Genomic DNA, 16241 nt, shown 5'->3' with positions numbered 1-16241 from the left:
AAGGGGATTCTTAGGAAGTTAGAAGAGGAAAAGGGGAAAAAAACAAGAAGAGGCAACAGAGGGGGTGCACATGATCAAAGCATAATATATGCATGTACGGAAACCAAACAAAACCCATTACCCTGTACAATTCATATAAGCTAAAACAAATACAGCACATAATGAACTATAGCCACCAGCCACCTAACTGAAATCTTGTGACTTTTAACCAACATCTCCATCAACTTGCCCTCTTCCAACTAAGAACTCCCCCCTCAACTCATCTAGGAACTGTCATCTTATTCATTAATTCTGTAGAATAAAGCTTTCCCATCTCATGCGTGAGATCATACAATAGTTGAGTTATTATGCCTGACCTATCTCACTTAACACAATATACAGTATCTTCTGGGTTCATCCATGTTGTCATAAAGAACAGATTTTTGTCCTCTTTTTATGGATGAATAGCATTGGAGTGGAGGGGGATGTGTATAAATTTCCCTTAGCCACTCATTCAATGATGAAGACAGGCTGATTCCACATCTTGGTTGCTGTGTCCCATAAACACAGTAAGGTGTTTTCTATTTTCTCTATTTTCTATTTTTTCATTTTTTAGAGACCTCTATTATTTTCCATAATACCCAGAAAACTTGTTTTCCACTAACAGGGTGCAAGGGTTCCCTTTCCTCCGTATCCTTGCAAACATTCCTATCTTTGGGGCTTTTTGCAAATCCAGTTGTTAGCATGTGATGTGGTATCAGATTTCTGACTGGCTTTTCTCCAATGATTAAAGATGTTGAGCATTTTGGCCATTTGCATGTCTTCTTTTGAGAAATGTCTCTTCATACCCTTTAACTGTTTTTAAATCAGCCTATTTTCCTGAGTTTTTGAGTTGGATATTAACCCTTTATCAAGTGTGTGTATTACAAGTATTTTCTTCTATTGTGTAAGTAGTCCCTTCATTCAATTGTCCGTGGCTGTGCAGAAGCTTCTTTTTTTTGTTGGGGGGGTGGGGAGGGGATGTCCAGTTGTGAGGCCTGAACTCTGGCCTGGGTGCTGCCCCTCAGCTCTTCAGCTCAAGGCGATCACTCTACCACTTGAGCCACAGTGCCACTTCTGGTTTTCTGGTGGTTTGTTGGATGTAAGAGTCTCTCACATTTCCTGCCCGGGCTGGCTTTAAACCATGATCCTCAGATCTCAGCTTCCCAAGTAGCTAGGATTACAGCTTATTTTTGTCAGGTGCTAGTGGCTCATGCCTGTAATCCTAGCTGCTCGAGAGACTGAGGGAGACTGAGATCTGAGAATGACAGTTCAAAGTCAGCCTGGGTGAGAAAGTCAGTAAGACTCTTAGCTCTAATTAACCACCAGAAAACTGGAAGTGGGGCTGTCGCTCCCTGTGGTAGAGCACTACCTTGAGCTTGAGGACAGCACCCAGGCCCTAAGCTCAAGCGCCACGACTGGAAAAATACTTTTTTTTCTTGTTTTGCAGTGCTCAGAGTGGAACCCAGGCCCTGGCTCATAAAAGCTCTAGTATTGAACTACATCCAAGCCCTAGAAATATCTCTGCAAAGACAGGGACCAGTCTTCTAGCTATTCTGAATGCTCAGGGTATGCAGCTAAATAGTCTATCCAAATCTATTCACCACGATGGTTGAGATTGCTACACCATCCCTGGTTCAATGCCCAACTTTTGATCTCATTTGAAGGCCAATAAAGATTGGGGCTCCAGGCAAAAGACACAGGTAGCTCAGCCCCCATCTGCCCCACTGCGCATGCCCCAGGCATGTTCTCATCCTTCGAGCATGGAGTTCTTGCCTCTGGCTTTTAATTCTCTCCTGTTCAGGTCTCAGATGACTTTGAGTGACCCAGAACCTTCCAGATTGAGAGGAAGAAACAAGGAAACTCAGCAGGAGAGAAATCTATTTTAGAAGGAAGCTTTTTTTTGTTTTTTGTTTTTTGTTTTTTGCAGGTCATGGGGCCTGAACTCTGGGTCTGGGCGCTGTCCCTCAGCTCTTCAGCTCAAGGCTAGCGCTCTACCACTGGAGCCACAGCGCCACTTCCGGGTTTTTCTGTTTATGTGGTGCTGAGGAATCGAACCCAGGGCCTCATGCTTGCAAGGCATGCACTCTACCGCTGAGCCACCTTCCCAGCCTAGAAGGAAGTTTTTAAATGGTGTCTGTGTGTCTCTTTTTCTCAATGAGTACAAGATAACTTTTAGGGAAATAGAGAGGAGTCAATTTGATCAAGTATTCAGTATGAAAAGGCCCAGTCTCTGGGAGGGGAGAAAAGAGGAGGGAAAGAGACGGGAGGGGAAGGCAGGCCAGTGTTCTGTCGTTGAGCCATATCTCCAGTCTTTTCTCATTTGAGGCAGCGTTTCAGGAAGTTTTCCAGACTAGCTTCACACTTTTGATCCTTCTACCTCAGCCTTCAGATAGCCGGGATTTCAGGCGTGTGCCACCTTGTCCAGTCCTATCTTCTCTTTCCCTTAATAATCTCTTTTGCTGTTTATCCTTCTGAGATGGTATCTTACTATGTAGCCTAAACTAGCCTCAAACTTGGAATTTTTTTGCCTCAGTGCTGGGATTACAGGTGTGCACCACCAGGCCCTGCCTATTTTCTCTTTTTCTAATCTTGAAAGTACACATGATCCTCAACAGCTAAAACATTTATATAATCAGACAGACAAATGGACCTATACATACATATATTAGTGCACAAACATGTTTTTTTCAAAAATTAAGTCATATTATCTGTATATCTTGCAGATTACTTTTCAATTTTTTAATTAACTTTTACATTTTTTGTTTATGTGGTACTGAGGAATTAAACTCAGGGCCTCATGCATGGTAGGCAAGCACTCTGTCACTGAGCCACATTCCCAGCCTGTCCTTTTTTTTTTTTTTTTTTTTTTTGCTGGTTGTGGGGGCTTGAACTCTGGGCCTGAGCGCTGTCCCTTAGCTCTTCAGTTCAACGCAAGCGCTCTACCACTTGAGCCATAGCACCACTTCTGGCTTTTTCTGCTTATGTGGTGCTGAGGAATCGAACCCAGGGCCTCAGGCATGCAAGGCAAGCACTCTACCACTGAGCCACCTTCCCAGCCTGTCCTTTTTTTTTTTTTTTGAGACAGTCTGTCCTAGAACTACATAACCCAGGCTGGCCCATTAGAAACCCACCTGCCTCTGCTTCTCAGCTGCTAGAATTACAGTCATGCACCACCACACCCCGCTAAATCATGTATAATGAATGTATAATAGTTTATTCTATTCCACATTTCCTATGTGAAATTAGATCCATGTTTCATGTCATTTAAGTTACTTTCATTTTTCTACTCTTTTGTTGAAATACACCTAATTACTTCCTCACTTATTTCCGTTAAACAAAAGTCCAAGGAACAAGTTTCTGATTCCCAAGGAAGACCTATTTGAAGATACTGGACACATACTTACCCAATTTCTCAACCAAAGAGAAAGAATCCATTTAGCAATCCTAACCCAAGAGGGCACTTGTTTCCTACACTCTCACCAACACTGTCTGGAAAGCACGGCACCAAAGAAGGGTGCTGGGAGCAGAGGAGGGGTACTACTTGCCCCTCCAAACACTGAGCACACAGCAAGCCAGCCCAGACTCGGTTCAGTAGGCACTGGGATCTAATTTGACTGCCCCAGGACAGAGAACACTCTGGTCCACTGCACCCTGACAGTCTTATAAAGCAGGAGCGCCAAGCTCGTCACACAGAGGGCCTTGGCTCCCAAGGCCACCCACTCGCCATGAAGTTCCCACTCCTGGTCTTTGCAGTCCTTGGAATCCTCCTGCAGGTGACCCCAGGTAAACTGGCTGGAGAGGGGGAAAGGAGGAGGGGCACAGGGACACTGCCTGATGGGTTTAGACTGAGTTCCAGTCTAAACCAAAGGGGCCCATTCACATTCCCCACTGACTCCATACCCAGCCACCACCCTTACACAACCTGCACCAGGGCTTCCTGTGCTAAGAAATGAGAGTTCCACTCAACTGGTCCAAAAGATCTTTCTTGCACATCAAGTGAGCTCCTAATATTCAATCTCCTGAGCCGCGTTTTCATGCTTCTCTCTTCACTGTGTGGAGCCTTCGAGATCAGCCCTGAGCCAGCGCTCAGAAAAACAGAAAGAAGAGACCTAGAGAGCCTTTTCCATGATGCTCTCAGCCTGAACCCTGGGACAAGGAGAGAATGCAGATCAGAAGGGGGAAGGGGGGGATAGGCAGGCAGGCAGGCAGGCAGGCAGGCAGACAGACAGACAGACAAAGGAAGGAGGAGGGTGCTGAGGCAGAGCCAGTGCTCCCAGCTCGCTGAGTTCCCAGAGTTGGCCTCAGGTGGCCCAGGCGCTCCCCAAGTGAAAACAAACTGACCCCGTCAATCATGGTGGTCCCTGTAACACTTTTGAAACTTGAATTGTATATGTCTATGGGTGCCTTTCTTGGGACTTGAACTCAGGGCCTGAGCACTGTCCCTGAGATTTTGTGCTCAAGGCTAGAGCTCGATTACTTTGAGCTACAGTTCCATTTCTGACTTTATGGTGGTTAATTGGAGAAGAGAGTCTCATAGAGCTAGGTGTGGGTGGCTCACACCTGTAATCCTAGCTACTCAGGAGGCTGAGATCTGAGGATCACAGTTCAAAGCCAGCCTGGCCAGGAAAGTCTGTGAGACTCTTATCTCCAATAAACCATTCAGAAAACTGGAAGTGGTGCTGTGACTCAAGTGGTAGAATGCTAGCCTTGAGCTGAAGAGCTGAGGGATGCGCCCAGGCCCAGAGTTCAAGGCCCATGACCGACCAAAAAAAAAAAAAAAGTCTCATAGATATTTTTTACCCAGGATGGCTTTGAACTGTGATCCTCAGATATCAGCCTGCTAAATAGCTAGGATTACAGATTGAGCCACTGCTGCCCAGTTGAATGGTTGCCATTTGCCTTTTAATTCCCCAGATCATGAGTGAGGTTAGAAAATGCTTCTGAAGCCAGGCATAAGTAGCTCATGCCTGTAATTCTAGTCACTCAGGAGGCTGAGATCTGAGGACTGAAAGTCAAAGCCAGTGCAGGCAGATAAATCTGAAAGTCTCTTATGCCAATTAACCAACGAAAGGCCAGAAATGGAGGTGTGGTTCAAGTGACAGATCATCAGCCTTTGGGCTAAAAGCCAAGTGAGAGCATGAGGTCCTAAGTTCAAGCCCCAGTAATGGCACAAATAAATATTAAGAATAATATTAACTTAACAAAATGCTTCTGGCTGGCAAGCAGCCCCAATGCCCCCTTTTGAGTGGTCAGGATCTTCCCAAGTATGTAGTTTTAGCACCCACTCGTTTGCACCCAAGCATCCTATTCCATGGTACCAAACAGATCCAAAGTGGGGTAAGCAGAGCGCCGCAGGGCCGCGCAGGCACAGGGGCCTCCCAGAGTTGGGGCCCAGAGACGATCACTGAAGGGAGATTCGGCCTCCTCTCCACGGTCTCGCCCAAGACTGGGCAAAACAAACCACACTTTCACATTTTATCATCCTTTTTTTTTTTTTTTTTGTCTGACGTGGGGCTTAAATTCAGAGCCTGGTTACTGTCCCTGAACTTATGTACTCAAGGCTAGCACTCTACCCGGCTTTCTCTAGTGGTTCATTGGAGATCTGAATCTCACAACTTTCCTGCCTGGGCTGGCTTCGAACCATGATCCTCAGATCTCAGCCTCCTGAGTACCTAGGATGACAGGCGGGAGCCACCAGCGCCCGGCTTTTTCTCATCATTCTTAACGACCCCGTAGTGTTCTCTTTGCCCGAGTGTGAGGCTGCGCGGGGCCGTGCGCACGGGCGGCTCTGACCTCCGCGCCCCTCCGCGCCGGCCGCGGGGATCGGGACGCGCTGCGGGCACGAGCTCCCGGGGCGCGAGGGAGGCGGCGGTGCGACCGGCACGAGCGGTGCTGGTGCGAGGGACGTCCTGCAGGTGCCCGTCTGGTCGCCGCACTTCTACCCGCTGGGCCCCTGAGGCCCGCACACCACGGAAAGCTGAGGCCCACGCCACCCCGGCTCGCCCGCCCCTCGCCCGCCTCCTTCCAGAACGTCTACCCGGTCCGGCCCCGAAGCTCCCGTCTCCCGCACCGCCCGTCCTTCATCCGACCACAGACATACAGTCGGTCCTAGAACCCGGGACTCCCCTGCGCGCTGGTCCTCCCGAGAGCGAAGCCCGAGGCCGACTGTGAACACGCCTTAGGGGCGGGCAGGCCCGAGGGGGGCGAGAGGAGGGAGGGGCTGGGAGGAGAGGGAAGGGAGGAAGGAGGGCCTGGGAGGGAGGGGATGGGAGGGGGGAGCAGAGGGGAGGGGAAAGGGGATGGGAGGGAAGAGGATGGGAAGGAGGAAGATGGGAGAGGGGGCTGAGGGGAAGGGGGCACATCCTCTTGGGAAGCTGTGTGGAAATAAGTATGCAAAGCAACAAGTCCTGCATGTTTCATGTAGACATTACTTCTGGGGGTCTATCCATCCTAAGTGACTCAAAAGAAGCAAACAGTTATGGTAGGAAGCTGCCCAAAGCAATATTATCTTCAATGATAACAAAATGGAAAACCCTCAGTAACGGACATCATTGTACACGAATGTAAACTGCTAACAGAACTTTGAAGAACACTCTTCAAAATTGCATGTATGCAGTGGTTGCCATTATAGCAAGATTGTATTTTTGTATGAGACAAAACTCATGAAAATTATGCCTTTACATATGGATAAAAAGAGGATCCTGCCGGCACTGCTCGCTCACAACTATAATCCTAGCCACTCAGGAGGCTGAGATCTGAGGATCAGAGTTCAAAGCCAGCGCAGGCAGGTTTATCTCCAATAAACCACTCAGAAAATCAGAAGTGGTGCTGTAGCTCAAGTGGTAGAGCGCTATCCTTGAGCTGAAGAGCTGAGGGACAGCACCCAGGCCCAGAGTTCAAGTCCCATGACCAACAAAAAAAATTAGAGAATCATGCATAAATTTCTGCTTATAATCTCCTGTTGAGTCTGCAGAACCGATGTGTGACATATAGCAAGCAACTCCATCCTGAGAAGCCAGAAGAGTCAAACCAAAATAAGCTGAGGCTGTCCAAGAAACTAGCTAACCATGAGAAAAAAAAAAAAAAACTAACATCAATTCCCTACTTCATTCATACCACAAACAAAAAAAAAAATTAAAACTAGATGGTTTAGAAATAATGTTATGAAAAGTATTAAAAGTATCATATAGCTGACTACTTAACTTGGAAAGAAGAAAGTTCTATAGAATTCCTTAAGAATAGACTTATTAGACAATATAAAATTAAAGCCAGAGGCTGGGGGCTCACACCTATAATCCTAGCTACTTAGGAGGCCGAGATCTGAGGATTGAAGTTCAGAGCCAGCCAGGGCAGGAAAGTCCTTTAGATTCTTATCTCCAATAACTACTCAGAAAACACTGGAAGTGATGCTGTAGTTCAAGTGGTAGAGTGTTAGCTGTGAGCCAAAAGCAGCTCAGGGACAGCACCCAGGCCCAGAATTCAGGCCCAGAGCACACAGGTTTCATTTTGAAAATCATTCATCTTATCAAATCCATCAATAGTTATCCCTTTTACTTTACCAATACAATTCAGTTTTGTGTATGTACCAAAATAGATTTGTCCATTGATATGCTGACTGACATTTTGGTTGTTACCAGTTTTTGCTGCTACGAATAAATCTACATTCACACTTCTTTTGTGGAATTTATGCACTCATATCTCTCAGATAAATTCTTAGAAGTGGAATGACCAAATCATATAAGTATTTAAGGAAAATACCAAGTTATGCCAGGCACCGGTGGGTCCCGACACCTGTAATCTGAGCTGCTCAGGAGGCTGAGATCTGAGCATGGTGGAGCAAAGCCAGCCTAGGCAGTTCATGAGACTCCTACCAAAAAGGCTAGATAAGTCAAAGGCCCCAAATCAAGCAGGAAGAAAAAGAAAGAGAGCAAGAACGTTAGGAAGGGAGAAAAAAAGGGAAGAAGGAAGTAAAGAAAATACCAAGTTATTTTCAAAATTGTTATGTCATTGGACATGCCCACCAGTAGCCACAAAAGTTCCAGCTAGGGCTGGGAAGGTGGCTCAGTGGTAGAGTGCTTGCTTTGCATGCATGAGGCCCTGGATTTGATTCCTCAGCACCACATAAGCAGAAAAAAAGCCAGAAGTGGTGCTGTGGCTCAAATGTTCAGGCGCTAGCCTTGAGCTGAAGAGCTGAGGGACAGTGCCCAGGCCCAGAGTTCAGGCCCCATGACTGACAAAAAAAAAAATGTTTTTTTTAAGTTCCAGCTAGGACTGGAAAGGTGGCTTAGTGGCAGAGAGCTTGCCTAAAATGAATGACGCCCTGGGTTCTTTTCCTCAGTACCACATACATAGAAAAAGCTGGAAGTGGCACTGTGCCTGAAGTAGTAGAGCATTAACCTTGAGCAAAAGAAGCTCAGGGACAGTGCCCAGACCCTGAGTTCAAGCCCCAGGACTGGCCAAAAAAAAAAAAAGAGAGATCTTGTACCAGTACCACAAGAAATTTCATAAATAAGTAAATGAAATGAAACTTTGAAAGAAAAACAGGTAATATAAAATTACATGAACTCAAATTGCATTGAATGTTTAAGAGAATGAAATTTCTGTTTTTTTTTCAATATACCTGCATTGTGATATTTTCTGATGTTTTCAAATAACTTTTGAGACCTTTAATACAGTAAGTATCCATAAGTACCTAAAGACTTTTAAAATTGGAGTTGAATTCTAAAGCTACCAAATGAGAAAGGCAACAGATCCTCAGTAGCCAGTAGTAATGGGGAAGGGGGAGGGCTCTGGGGAAGACGTGAAGATGGGCAAGGCTGAGCCCAGGCTCACAATACTTTGAGAACAGAACTCAAAGTAGGGTTGCCACTGCTGCAAGGCCTGGGCAGGAAATGGGCTTGTCTGGGAGAGGAAAAAGGCTCCAGGAGCTGCAGGATGGAGGGGGAGACTGGGGCTTGCTCCCCAGGCAGGGACCAGGCAACAGCAACAGGTGATAAGAAGGGCCTGCCTCAGCCTCTCTGCCCAGCACCGATGGCTCAGGCCTACAATCCTGCTACTCAGGAGGCTGAGAGCTGAGGTTCGAAGCCAGCTCAAGTAGAAAAGTCCATGAGACTCCAATTAACCAGCAAAAAACCCGAAGTGGAGCTGTGGTTTAAGTGGCAGAGGTGTCAGTTGTGAGCATGAGAACCCTGAGACACACACGCATGCACGCACACGCACGCACACAGAGCCTTTCTCCCCTCTGACCACACTAAAAGCCCATCCATCATCAGTAGCAAAGCGCCCCCTGAGCGATGTACAAACAGGATGTGCTCCCCCTGGAACCCGCCCCTGGATCCCTGCCAATCAGTAGGTCAATTTTATCGGCCTTTACCGCCATCTGCTGGCCATATTTGATATATCCACAGCAAGATAACGCAAACTTGCCTAAATGTGGACTCTAAAAGTCACTCTTCAGTAACTTACCAAACATTCCCAATTCCTACTGGAGAACCACACAAAATAAAGTGCACACTTTACCTAACGCACAGAGATGGGCTAAGAACAGGAGGTTCCACTTACCCAACTAGCCAGCCCCAGAACAGACTTGAAACACTCCTACTAAAATTAAAATGTAATGCCTGCTGTGTGGAATAAGGGAAATAATAAGAGTAGAAGGGGGACTATTAGGGAAATAGGAAGCGATCAGGCGAGGAGAATAGCGAAGGGGTGTCATTGTGAAATCCTCATTATATACAATTAATATATACTACAGAACAAAAAAATGTCATACAAATACCTAATGGAATGCTACTGAGCCATTAAAAATAATAGAATCTTGTTATTTTCAGAAAAATGGATGTGACTAGAGATCATGGTGTCACATGAAATAGGCCAGAATCAGAAAGACAATTATCACGTTTTTTTTCTCTCATATGTAATATCTAAAAGAAGAGAGAAATCAACACAGAAATCCTGACACAAGAGGAAGAGAACCAGAGAGAGGGAGGGAAAGAGGCTGAGAAAGGGAGTGGAGGGGAGAAGGAAGGCAGAGGTGGCAGTAGACATGATCAATATATCTTATATGCAGTATGAAACCCTCCCAATGAAACCCACTACCCTGTATAGTTCATATGCATGAATTAGAAGGTATTAACTGAAAAAAATGCCAGGTCATAAAGTAGTGCTCAGGGCATGCCTGCTCACAATACTGATTACACTAATTGCCATTTGGGGTACATGGTGTCCTTGCCACTGAAGGCCGCACTTAGTGCTGGTTTTCATACCCCTGTCCATTCTCACTCCTGCTGCCTTCCACACTGCAATAAAGGCAGAGGGACACACAGGACAGCAGAAGGGGCAGGATCCCATCATTCCTGAGCATCCACCCCTGCAGTCCAAGGTCCTCTGATCCTAATGCTACATTCAGATCCCTAGTGTTCCAAATCTGCCTATACCGGAGGTTTGCATGAAGTCTACATGGTGCCAGCTCCCAGCTGGTAACAATGATGAATTCCCATAGAGGGTGGAGGTAACTGCCCCCCGCAGAGCAGACAGGATCCAACAATGAGCAAGAGGTGGGACATCTACACTGACACACATGAGAAACATCCCCAAACACCTTGGCCCTCTTCAGTCTGCACTCCTGCTGACCCAAGGGTCACATCCCAAAGCACTCACCTCCTTCCCCATGTAATGACAGGAAGAAAGGTGGAATTCCACCACAGTGGCCCAAATCCTACAAATGCCATTACATGGCCTTTATGGCGGGCTTGGATTTATTAGTGCTCATTCCGCTTTTGGCACTGGTCATTTTTCTTCTCCACCAACGGCAGGGGTGAGTTTTCATTTGTTGCAGGGTTTTCTTGGCATGGGGTTTGAACTTGGGGCCTGGGCACTGTCTCTGAGCTTTTTTGCTCAAGGCAAGCACTCTATCACTTTGAATAACAGCTCCACTTGTAGTTTTTAGGTGGTTAATTGGAGATAAGAGTCTCATGGCCTTCCCTTTCCTGGGCTGGCTTCAAACCACAATTCTCAGATTTCAGCTTCCTGAGTAGCTAGGATTACAGGCATGAGCTACCCACACCTGGCAACCTCAGGTATTTTTGTTACTGTTTGGTGGTACTGGAGCTTGAACTTGTACTCCTAGGAAGGCACTATACCACTTAAGCCACACCTCCAGCCTCTTTTTGCATTTGTGGGGTTAGGGAACTTGAACTCAGGGCCTGGGTGCTGTTCCTGAGCTGTTGTTGCTCATGGCTAACACTCTACCACTTGAGCCACAGCTCACATCTGGCTTTTTGGTAGCTCATTGGAGATAAGAGGCTTATGGACTTCCCTTTCCAAGCTGGCTTCCAACCGCGATCCTCAGATCTCAGCCTCCTGAGTAGCTAGGATTACAGGCATGAGCCACCAGTACCTGGCTTGAAATAATTACTTTCAAGGTGGTGGGGGCAGGGGAGGTCCTCTGTTTATGCCCAGAGCAGTCTGAAATGTGATTCTCCAACTTGCACTTCCCTGCGGTGCTGGGGTGACAGCACGTGCAGCAGCCACTCACTCAGCCACTGCGCATGGCCTGGAGCTGGGATAACAGAAGCACACCCTCAGGCCCAGTCGTTGGTTGAGATGGGTTGAGATGAATCTCACTAACTTTTTGCCCAGGCTGACCTTGAACCACAATCCTCCCAATCTCTGCCTCCTGAGTAACTGATATTATAGGCATAAGCCTCTGGCCTGTTTTTTAGGCCAGCAACCTCTAAAGCCAATTCCACTAAGTAGGCTCTCTCCTACTTACCCTGGAAACTGCATGTGTCACCTAGCAGGCTAGAACGCAGTGCTGAAGATCCTCCACATGAGAACTGCTTTTATGGGCTGGGAAGGTGGCTCAGTGGTAGAGCGCTTGCCTTGCATGCATGAGGCCCTGGGTTTGATTCCTTAGTACCACATAAGCAGAAAAGAAAAAAGCCAGAAAACTGCTTTTAGCTTCCTTCCAACAAATGAGACAGCCACGCACTTGTGGAGTAAATGTGTCTGCCCCGCTCTCAGTTGAGAAGACAACCCCTCTTTTACCTCTGTCCCTGGCTCCTGCCAGACCTACTTACACCCAGGACCCACCCTAGCACCAGAGATGACGTCACCTGCCTAAGCCAGAGAATTACACCAGAAGAGTCCATGTCAGACAGCATTTCTTAGGACTGAACTGGAATTCTAATTTGGACTTTTTGCCCAAAGAGATGCTGCCTTACGAGTCCACTGCCCTCCCCCCCCACACACACACACACAGGAAGTGGATTTTCCTTCCAGGTGACACTCAGGGACCAGCAAAGCATTGAGATTGTTGGAGTGCTTTTCCCAATACATCCAGACTTGTCTCGCACTATTTGCAATGGCCAACACAAATAGATTCAGTGAAACCAGCAGTATCTAGGCCCAGCTGTCTGCAACCCTGCAGCCTTGAAGAAATCATAACCCTGGTGAGCCTGGATCACTACACATTTAAGCTCTGGCTTCAGCACTCTGCCTGTGAGTATGCGCTCAACCATCCACCCACCCAACGCTCCTTCTTTCTGCTCCACACCTTCCCTGTGCAGCCAAGAATCAGAATTCCCACACTAAATCCCACTATGGGTACAAAGAGCAGGAAGCACAGACAGCAGATCAACCCAGGCTGAGTCCTGCTACATGGAGTTTTAAACGGGGAAGAATGAGGAAATAAAGCAGCCCTGAGTTACCTTATAGAATGTCTAACCTAAGCTGGGCGCCAGTGGCTCATGCCTGTAATCCTAGCTATTCAGGAGGCTGAGATCTGAGGATTGCCATTCAAAGCTAGCCTGGGCAGGAAAGTCCATGAGCCTCTTAAAAATTAAAGCCAGATGTAGAGCAAATGGCTCAGGTGGTAAAGCACAGGCTTGAGTGAACAAGCTCAGGGACAGCGCCCAGGCCAAGTTCAAGCCCCATGATGGCATACACACACACACACACACACACACACACACACACACACACACACACACACACACACACGATGCTTCTAGTAAGGACTTGGAAGTTAATGAGGAATATATAATGGAACTTGAAGAGAATTCTTGTTACATGGTGCCAGCAACCTAAGGTGAATCATATCCTGCTGGGTAGAAAGTATAAGCAGTGTACTTGAATGATCAGCTGAACAGATTTCGAAGAAACGTATTGAAGGTGAATTCAGTTTCCTCTTTCTGTTTACAGTAAAGTACAAAAGAAGAGAGACAGCCATAAGAACAATCAGCCCAAAAAGAATCAGAACTTAATGATTTGAGAACTGCTCAGGTCGCTATAACAAAGTACCTTAGACTAAGTGATGTGTAAGCAACAGAAATGTATTCCTCGATCAAAGCCAGCCCAGGCAGGAAAATCTGTGAGACTCTTTTATCTCCAATAAAATTTTTTTTAAGCTGGAAGTGGTGTTGTGGTGCTGTCAAATAGTAGAGCACTAGCCTCAAAAGAAATTCAAGAACAATGCCCAGGCCCTGAGTTCAAGCCCCAGGACTAGCAAAAAAAAAAAAAAAAAAAATCCAGGGCTGGGAATGTGGCTTAGTAATAGAGCCTTGCCTAGCATGCATGAAGCCCCAGGTTCGATTCCTCAGTACCACATATACAGAAAATGCCAGAAGTGGTGCTGTGGCTCAAGTGGTAGAGTGTTAGCCTTCAGCTGAAGAGTTCAGGAACAGCGCCCAGGCCCAGAGTTCAAGCCCTACAACAAAGAAAGACAGAAAGACAGGAAGAAGGAAGGAAGGAAGGAAGGAAGGAAGGAAGGAAGGAAGGAAGGAAGGAAGGAGAAAGAAAGAAAGAAAGAAAGAAAGAAAGAAAGAAAGAAAGAAAGAAAGAAAGAAAGAAAGAAAGAAAGAAAGAAAGAAAGAAAGAAAGAGCAATCCATATCTGGACATTCACACACAGTGAGATCCAAGGAAGACAGTCTTAGGAGAGGAACACAAAGCCTCAATGCCTATGTGCATCAGATCATATAAAATAATTTTTACAGAAATGAACTCTAGGAAATGGAAACAAGAGGTTTATCTTTGTTGCTGTTTTCATTTTCTTTTTGTCTTGTTTACTCAGTTATTTGTCTTTGGGAGGAAAAGGGGGGACACAGAAATGGACAAAGGGGAACAAATGCAACAGTGGTACTCACTGGACACTGTGCTGAAAAGGAACTATACAACTTGGGGGGTGAGGATGGGAGAGAAAAACAGAAGGAGGGAGAGAGAGGGGGGGTTACATTGTCCAAAAACAAATGAACTCATTACCTGACTTATATAACCTTAACCCCTCTATACATCACCTTTATAATAACAATGAAAAACAATTCTTTAAAAAGATCCAGGCTGAGGGCTGGAAATGTGGCTTAGTGGTAAAGTGCTTGCCTAGCATGCATGAAGCCCTGAGTTCGATTCCTCAGTTCCACATAAACAGAAAAAGTTGGAAGTGGTGCTGTGGCTCAAGGGATAGAGTGCTAGCCTTGAACAAAAGAAGTTCAGGGACAGTATCCCCAGGTTCTGAATTCAAGCTCCAGGACTGGCCAAAAAAAAAAAAAAAGATCCAGACTGAGCCGGGCGCTGGTGGCTCACGCCTGTAATCCTAGCTACTCAGGAGGCTGAGATCTGAGGATCCTGGTTCAAAGCCAGCCCGGGCAGGAGAGACCGTGAGACTCCTATCTCCAATAAACCACCAGAAAACCGGAAGTGGCGCTGTAGCTCAAGTGGTAGAGCGTTTGCTTTGAGCTGAAGAGCTGATGGACAGCGCCCAGGCCCAGAGTTCAAGCCCCACGACCGACCAAAAAAAAAAAAAAGATCCAGGCTTGAGGGCTGGGAAGGTGGCTCAGTGGTAGAGCACTTGCCTTGCATGCATGAGGCCCTGGGTTCGATTCCTCAGCACCACATAAGCAAAAAAGAAAAAAGCCGGAAGTGGCGCTGTGGCTCAAGTGGTAGAGCGTTAGCCTTGAGCTGAAGAGCTGAGGGACAGCGCCCAGGCCCAGAGTTCAGGCCCTACAACTGGACCCAAAAAAAAAAAAAAAGATCCAGGCTGGGATAATAACAAGGAAATAATAATTTTATAATAACAATGAATAACAATTTTTTTAAAGATCCAGGCTGGGAAAAGTATACAATAAAGGGGCCCATCAGCTGCATTGGACATTGATGAAAATGAACTAAGCAACGCAATGGCAGTGATGGGAGGGAGGGAATGAGAGGGAAAGAGGGAACAGCTGACACTAAGCAGGAGGAAGGAAATGTATATATCACCCGATGTGCACGAAATAGTTGTATTGTCAAAGCTCATAGAATTCACAAACTTTATAGACCATGATAATGACAACTTGCCTTGTGAAGGTTGGAATGTATTTGTGACTTTAAGTACAACTATCCTACAATACTGTGAAATTTATGTAATCACTTAATCTCAATTTAAAAATATATTAAAAAAAAAAAAAAGATCCAGGCTGAGGACATGGCCTAAAGCTAGAGTGCTTGCCTAGCATGCATAAAGCCCTGGGTTCCATTCCCCAGTACCACATACACAGAAAAAGCCAGAAGTGGAGCTCTGACTCAAGTGGTAGAGGGCTAGCCTTGAGCAAAAGAAGCTCAAGGACAGTGCTCAGGCCCTGAGTTCAAGTCCCAGGACTGTCAAGAAATAAAAATAAAAAAATTAAAGCTCCGTATCTTGCAAGGCTTGCCTCTGCGTCCAAGATGGCACATTCTTGCTGGGTCCTGTCATGGAGGAATGAATGAATGAGGTGTAGACATGGCAAAAAGGCAAAGGGCATAACTCTCTCCCTGGAGCCCATTCATAACTGCACTAATCCCAACACACCCTACCTCCTATTATATCACATTGGAGATTAGGTTTTGACATGAATTTCGGAGACACATGTTCCAACCACAGCCATATTCTGTAGTAAAGGGCTCTAATCTGAAGGGTTGCTCTAGCCCAGCTGAGCCCCTGGCCACACATTTGCCAAAGCAAACTACCTTAACCACCCACTAGCCAGATAATTGGAAAAAGTATCATTTGGAAAATGGATACGCTACTATGTGATTTTTTGTTTCTTTGTTCTTCCCCCATGGTACAACCCCTGCTGTCACTGTATTTGATTCAGCTGTCCTGCATCTTGTATATACATTTCTCTAATTGGGGAGGGGAAGGGAAATAACAAATGCTGAAATAAGGATGCAGGTTGACCCACTGTAATGATGAGATGTACAAGA

General features: G+C 46.2%; 1 long non-coding RNA gene across 1 annotated transcript; it reads left to right on the top strand.

Moving 5' to 3' along the window:
- The first annotated feature begins 3726 nt into the window (after positions 1-3726).
- Positions 3727-13436, top strand: LOC138816846 (uncharacterized). Its single transcript, XR_011368729.1, has 2 exons — positions 3727-3804; positions 13225-13436. It is a non-coding gene; the product is annotated as an uncharacterized lncRNA (long non-coding RNA).
- The last annotated feature ends 2805 nt before the right edge of the window (positions 13437-16241 follow it).

This window comes from Dipodomys merriami, unplaced genomic scaffold (genome assembly GCF_024711535.1).
Source record: "Dipodomys merriami isolate MVZ:Mamm:240054 unplaced genomic scaffold, mDipMer1.0.p SCAF_7, whole genome shotgun sequence".
Classification (NCBI taxonomy): domain Eukaryota; kingdom Metazoa; phylum Chordata; class Mammalia; order Rodentia; family Heteromyidae; genus Dipodomys; species Dipodomys merriami.
The sequence above is the reverse complement of the archived record's forward strand: the minus strand, read 5'-3'. Positions and strand labels throughout refer to the sequence as shown.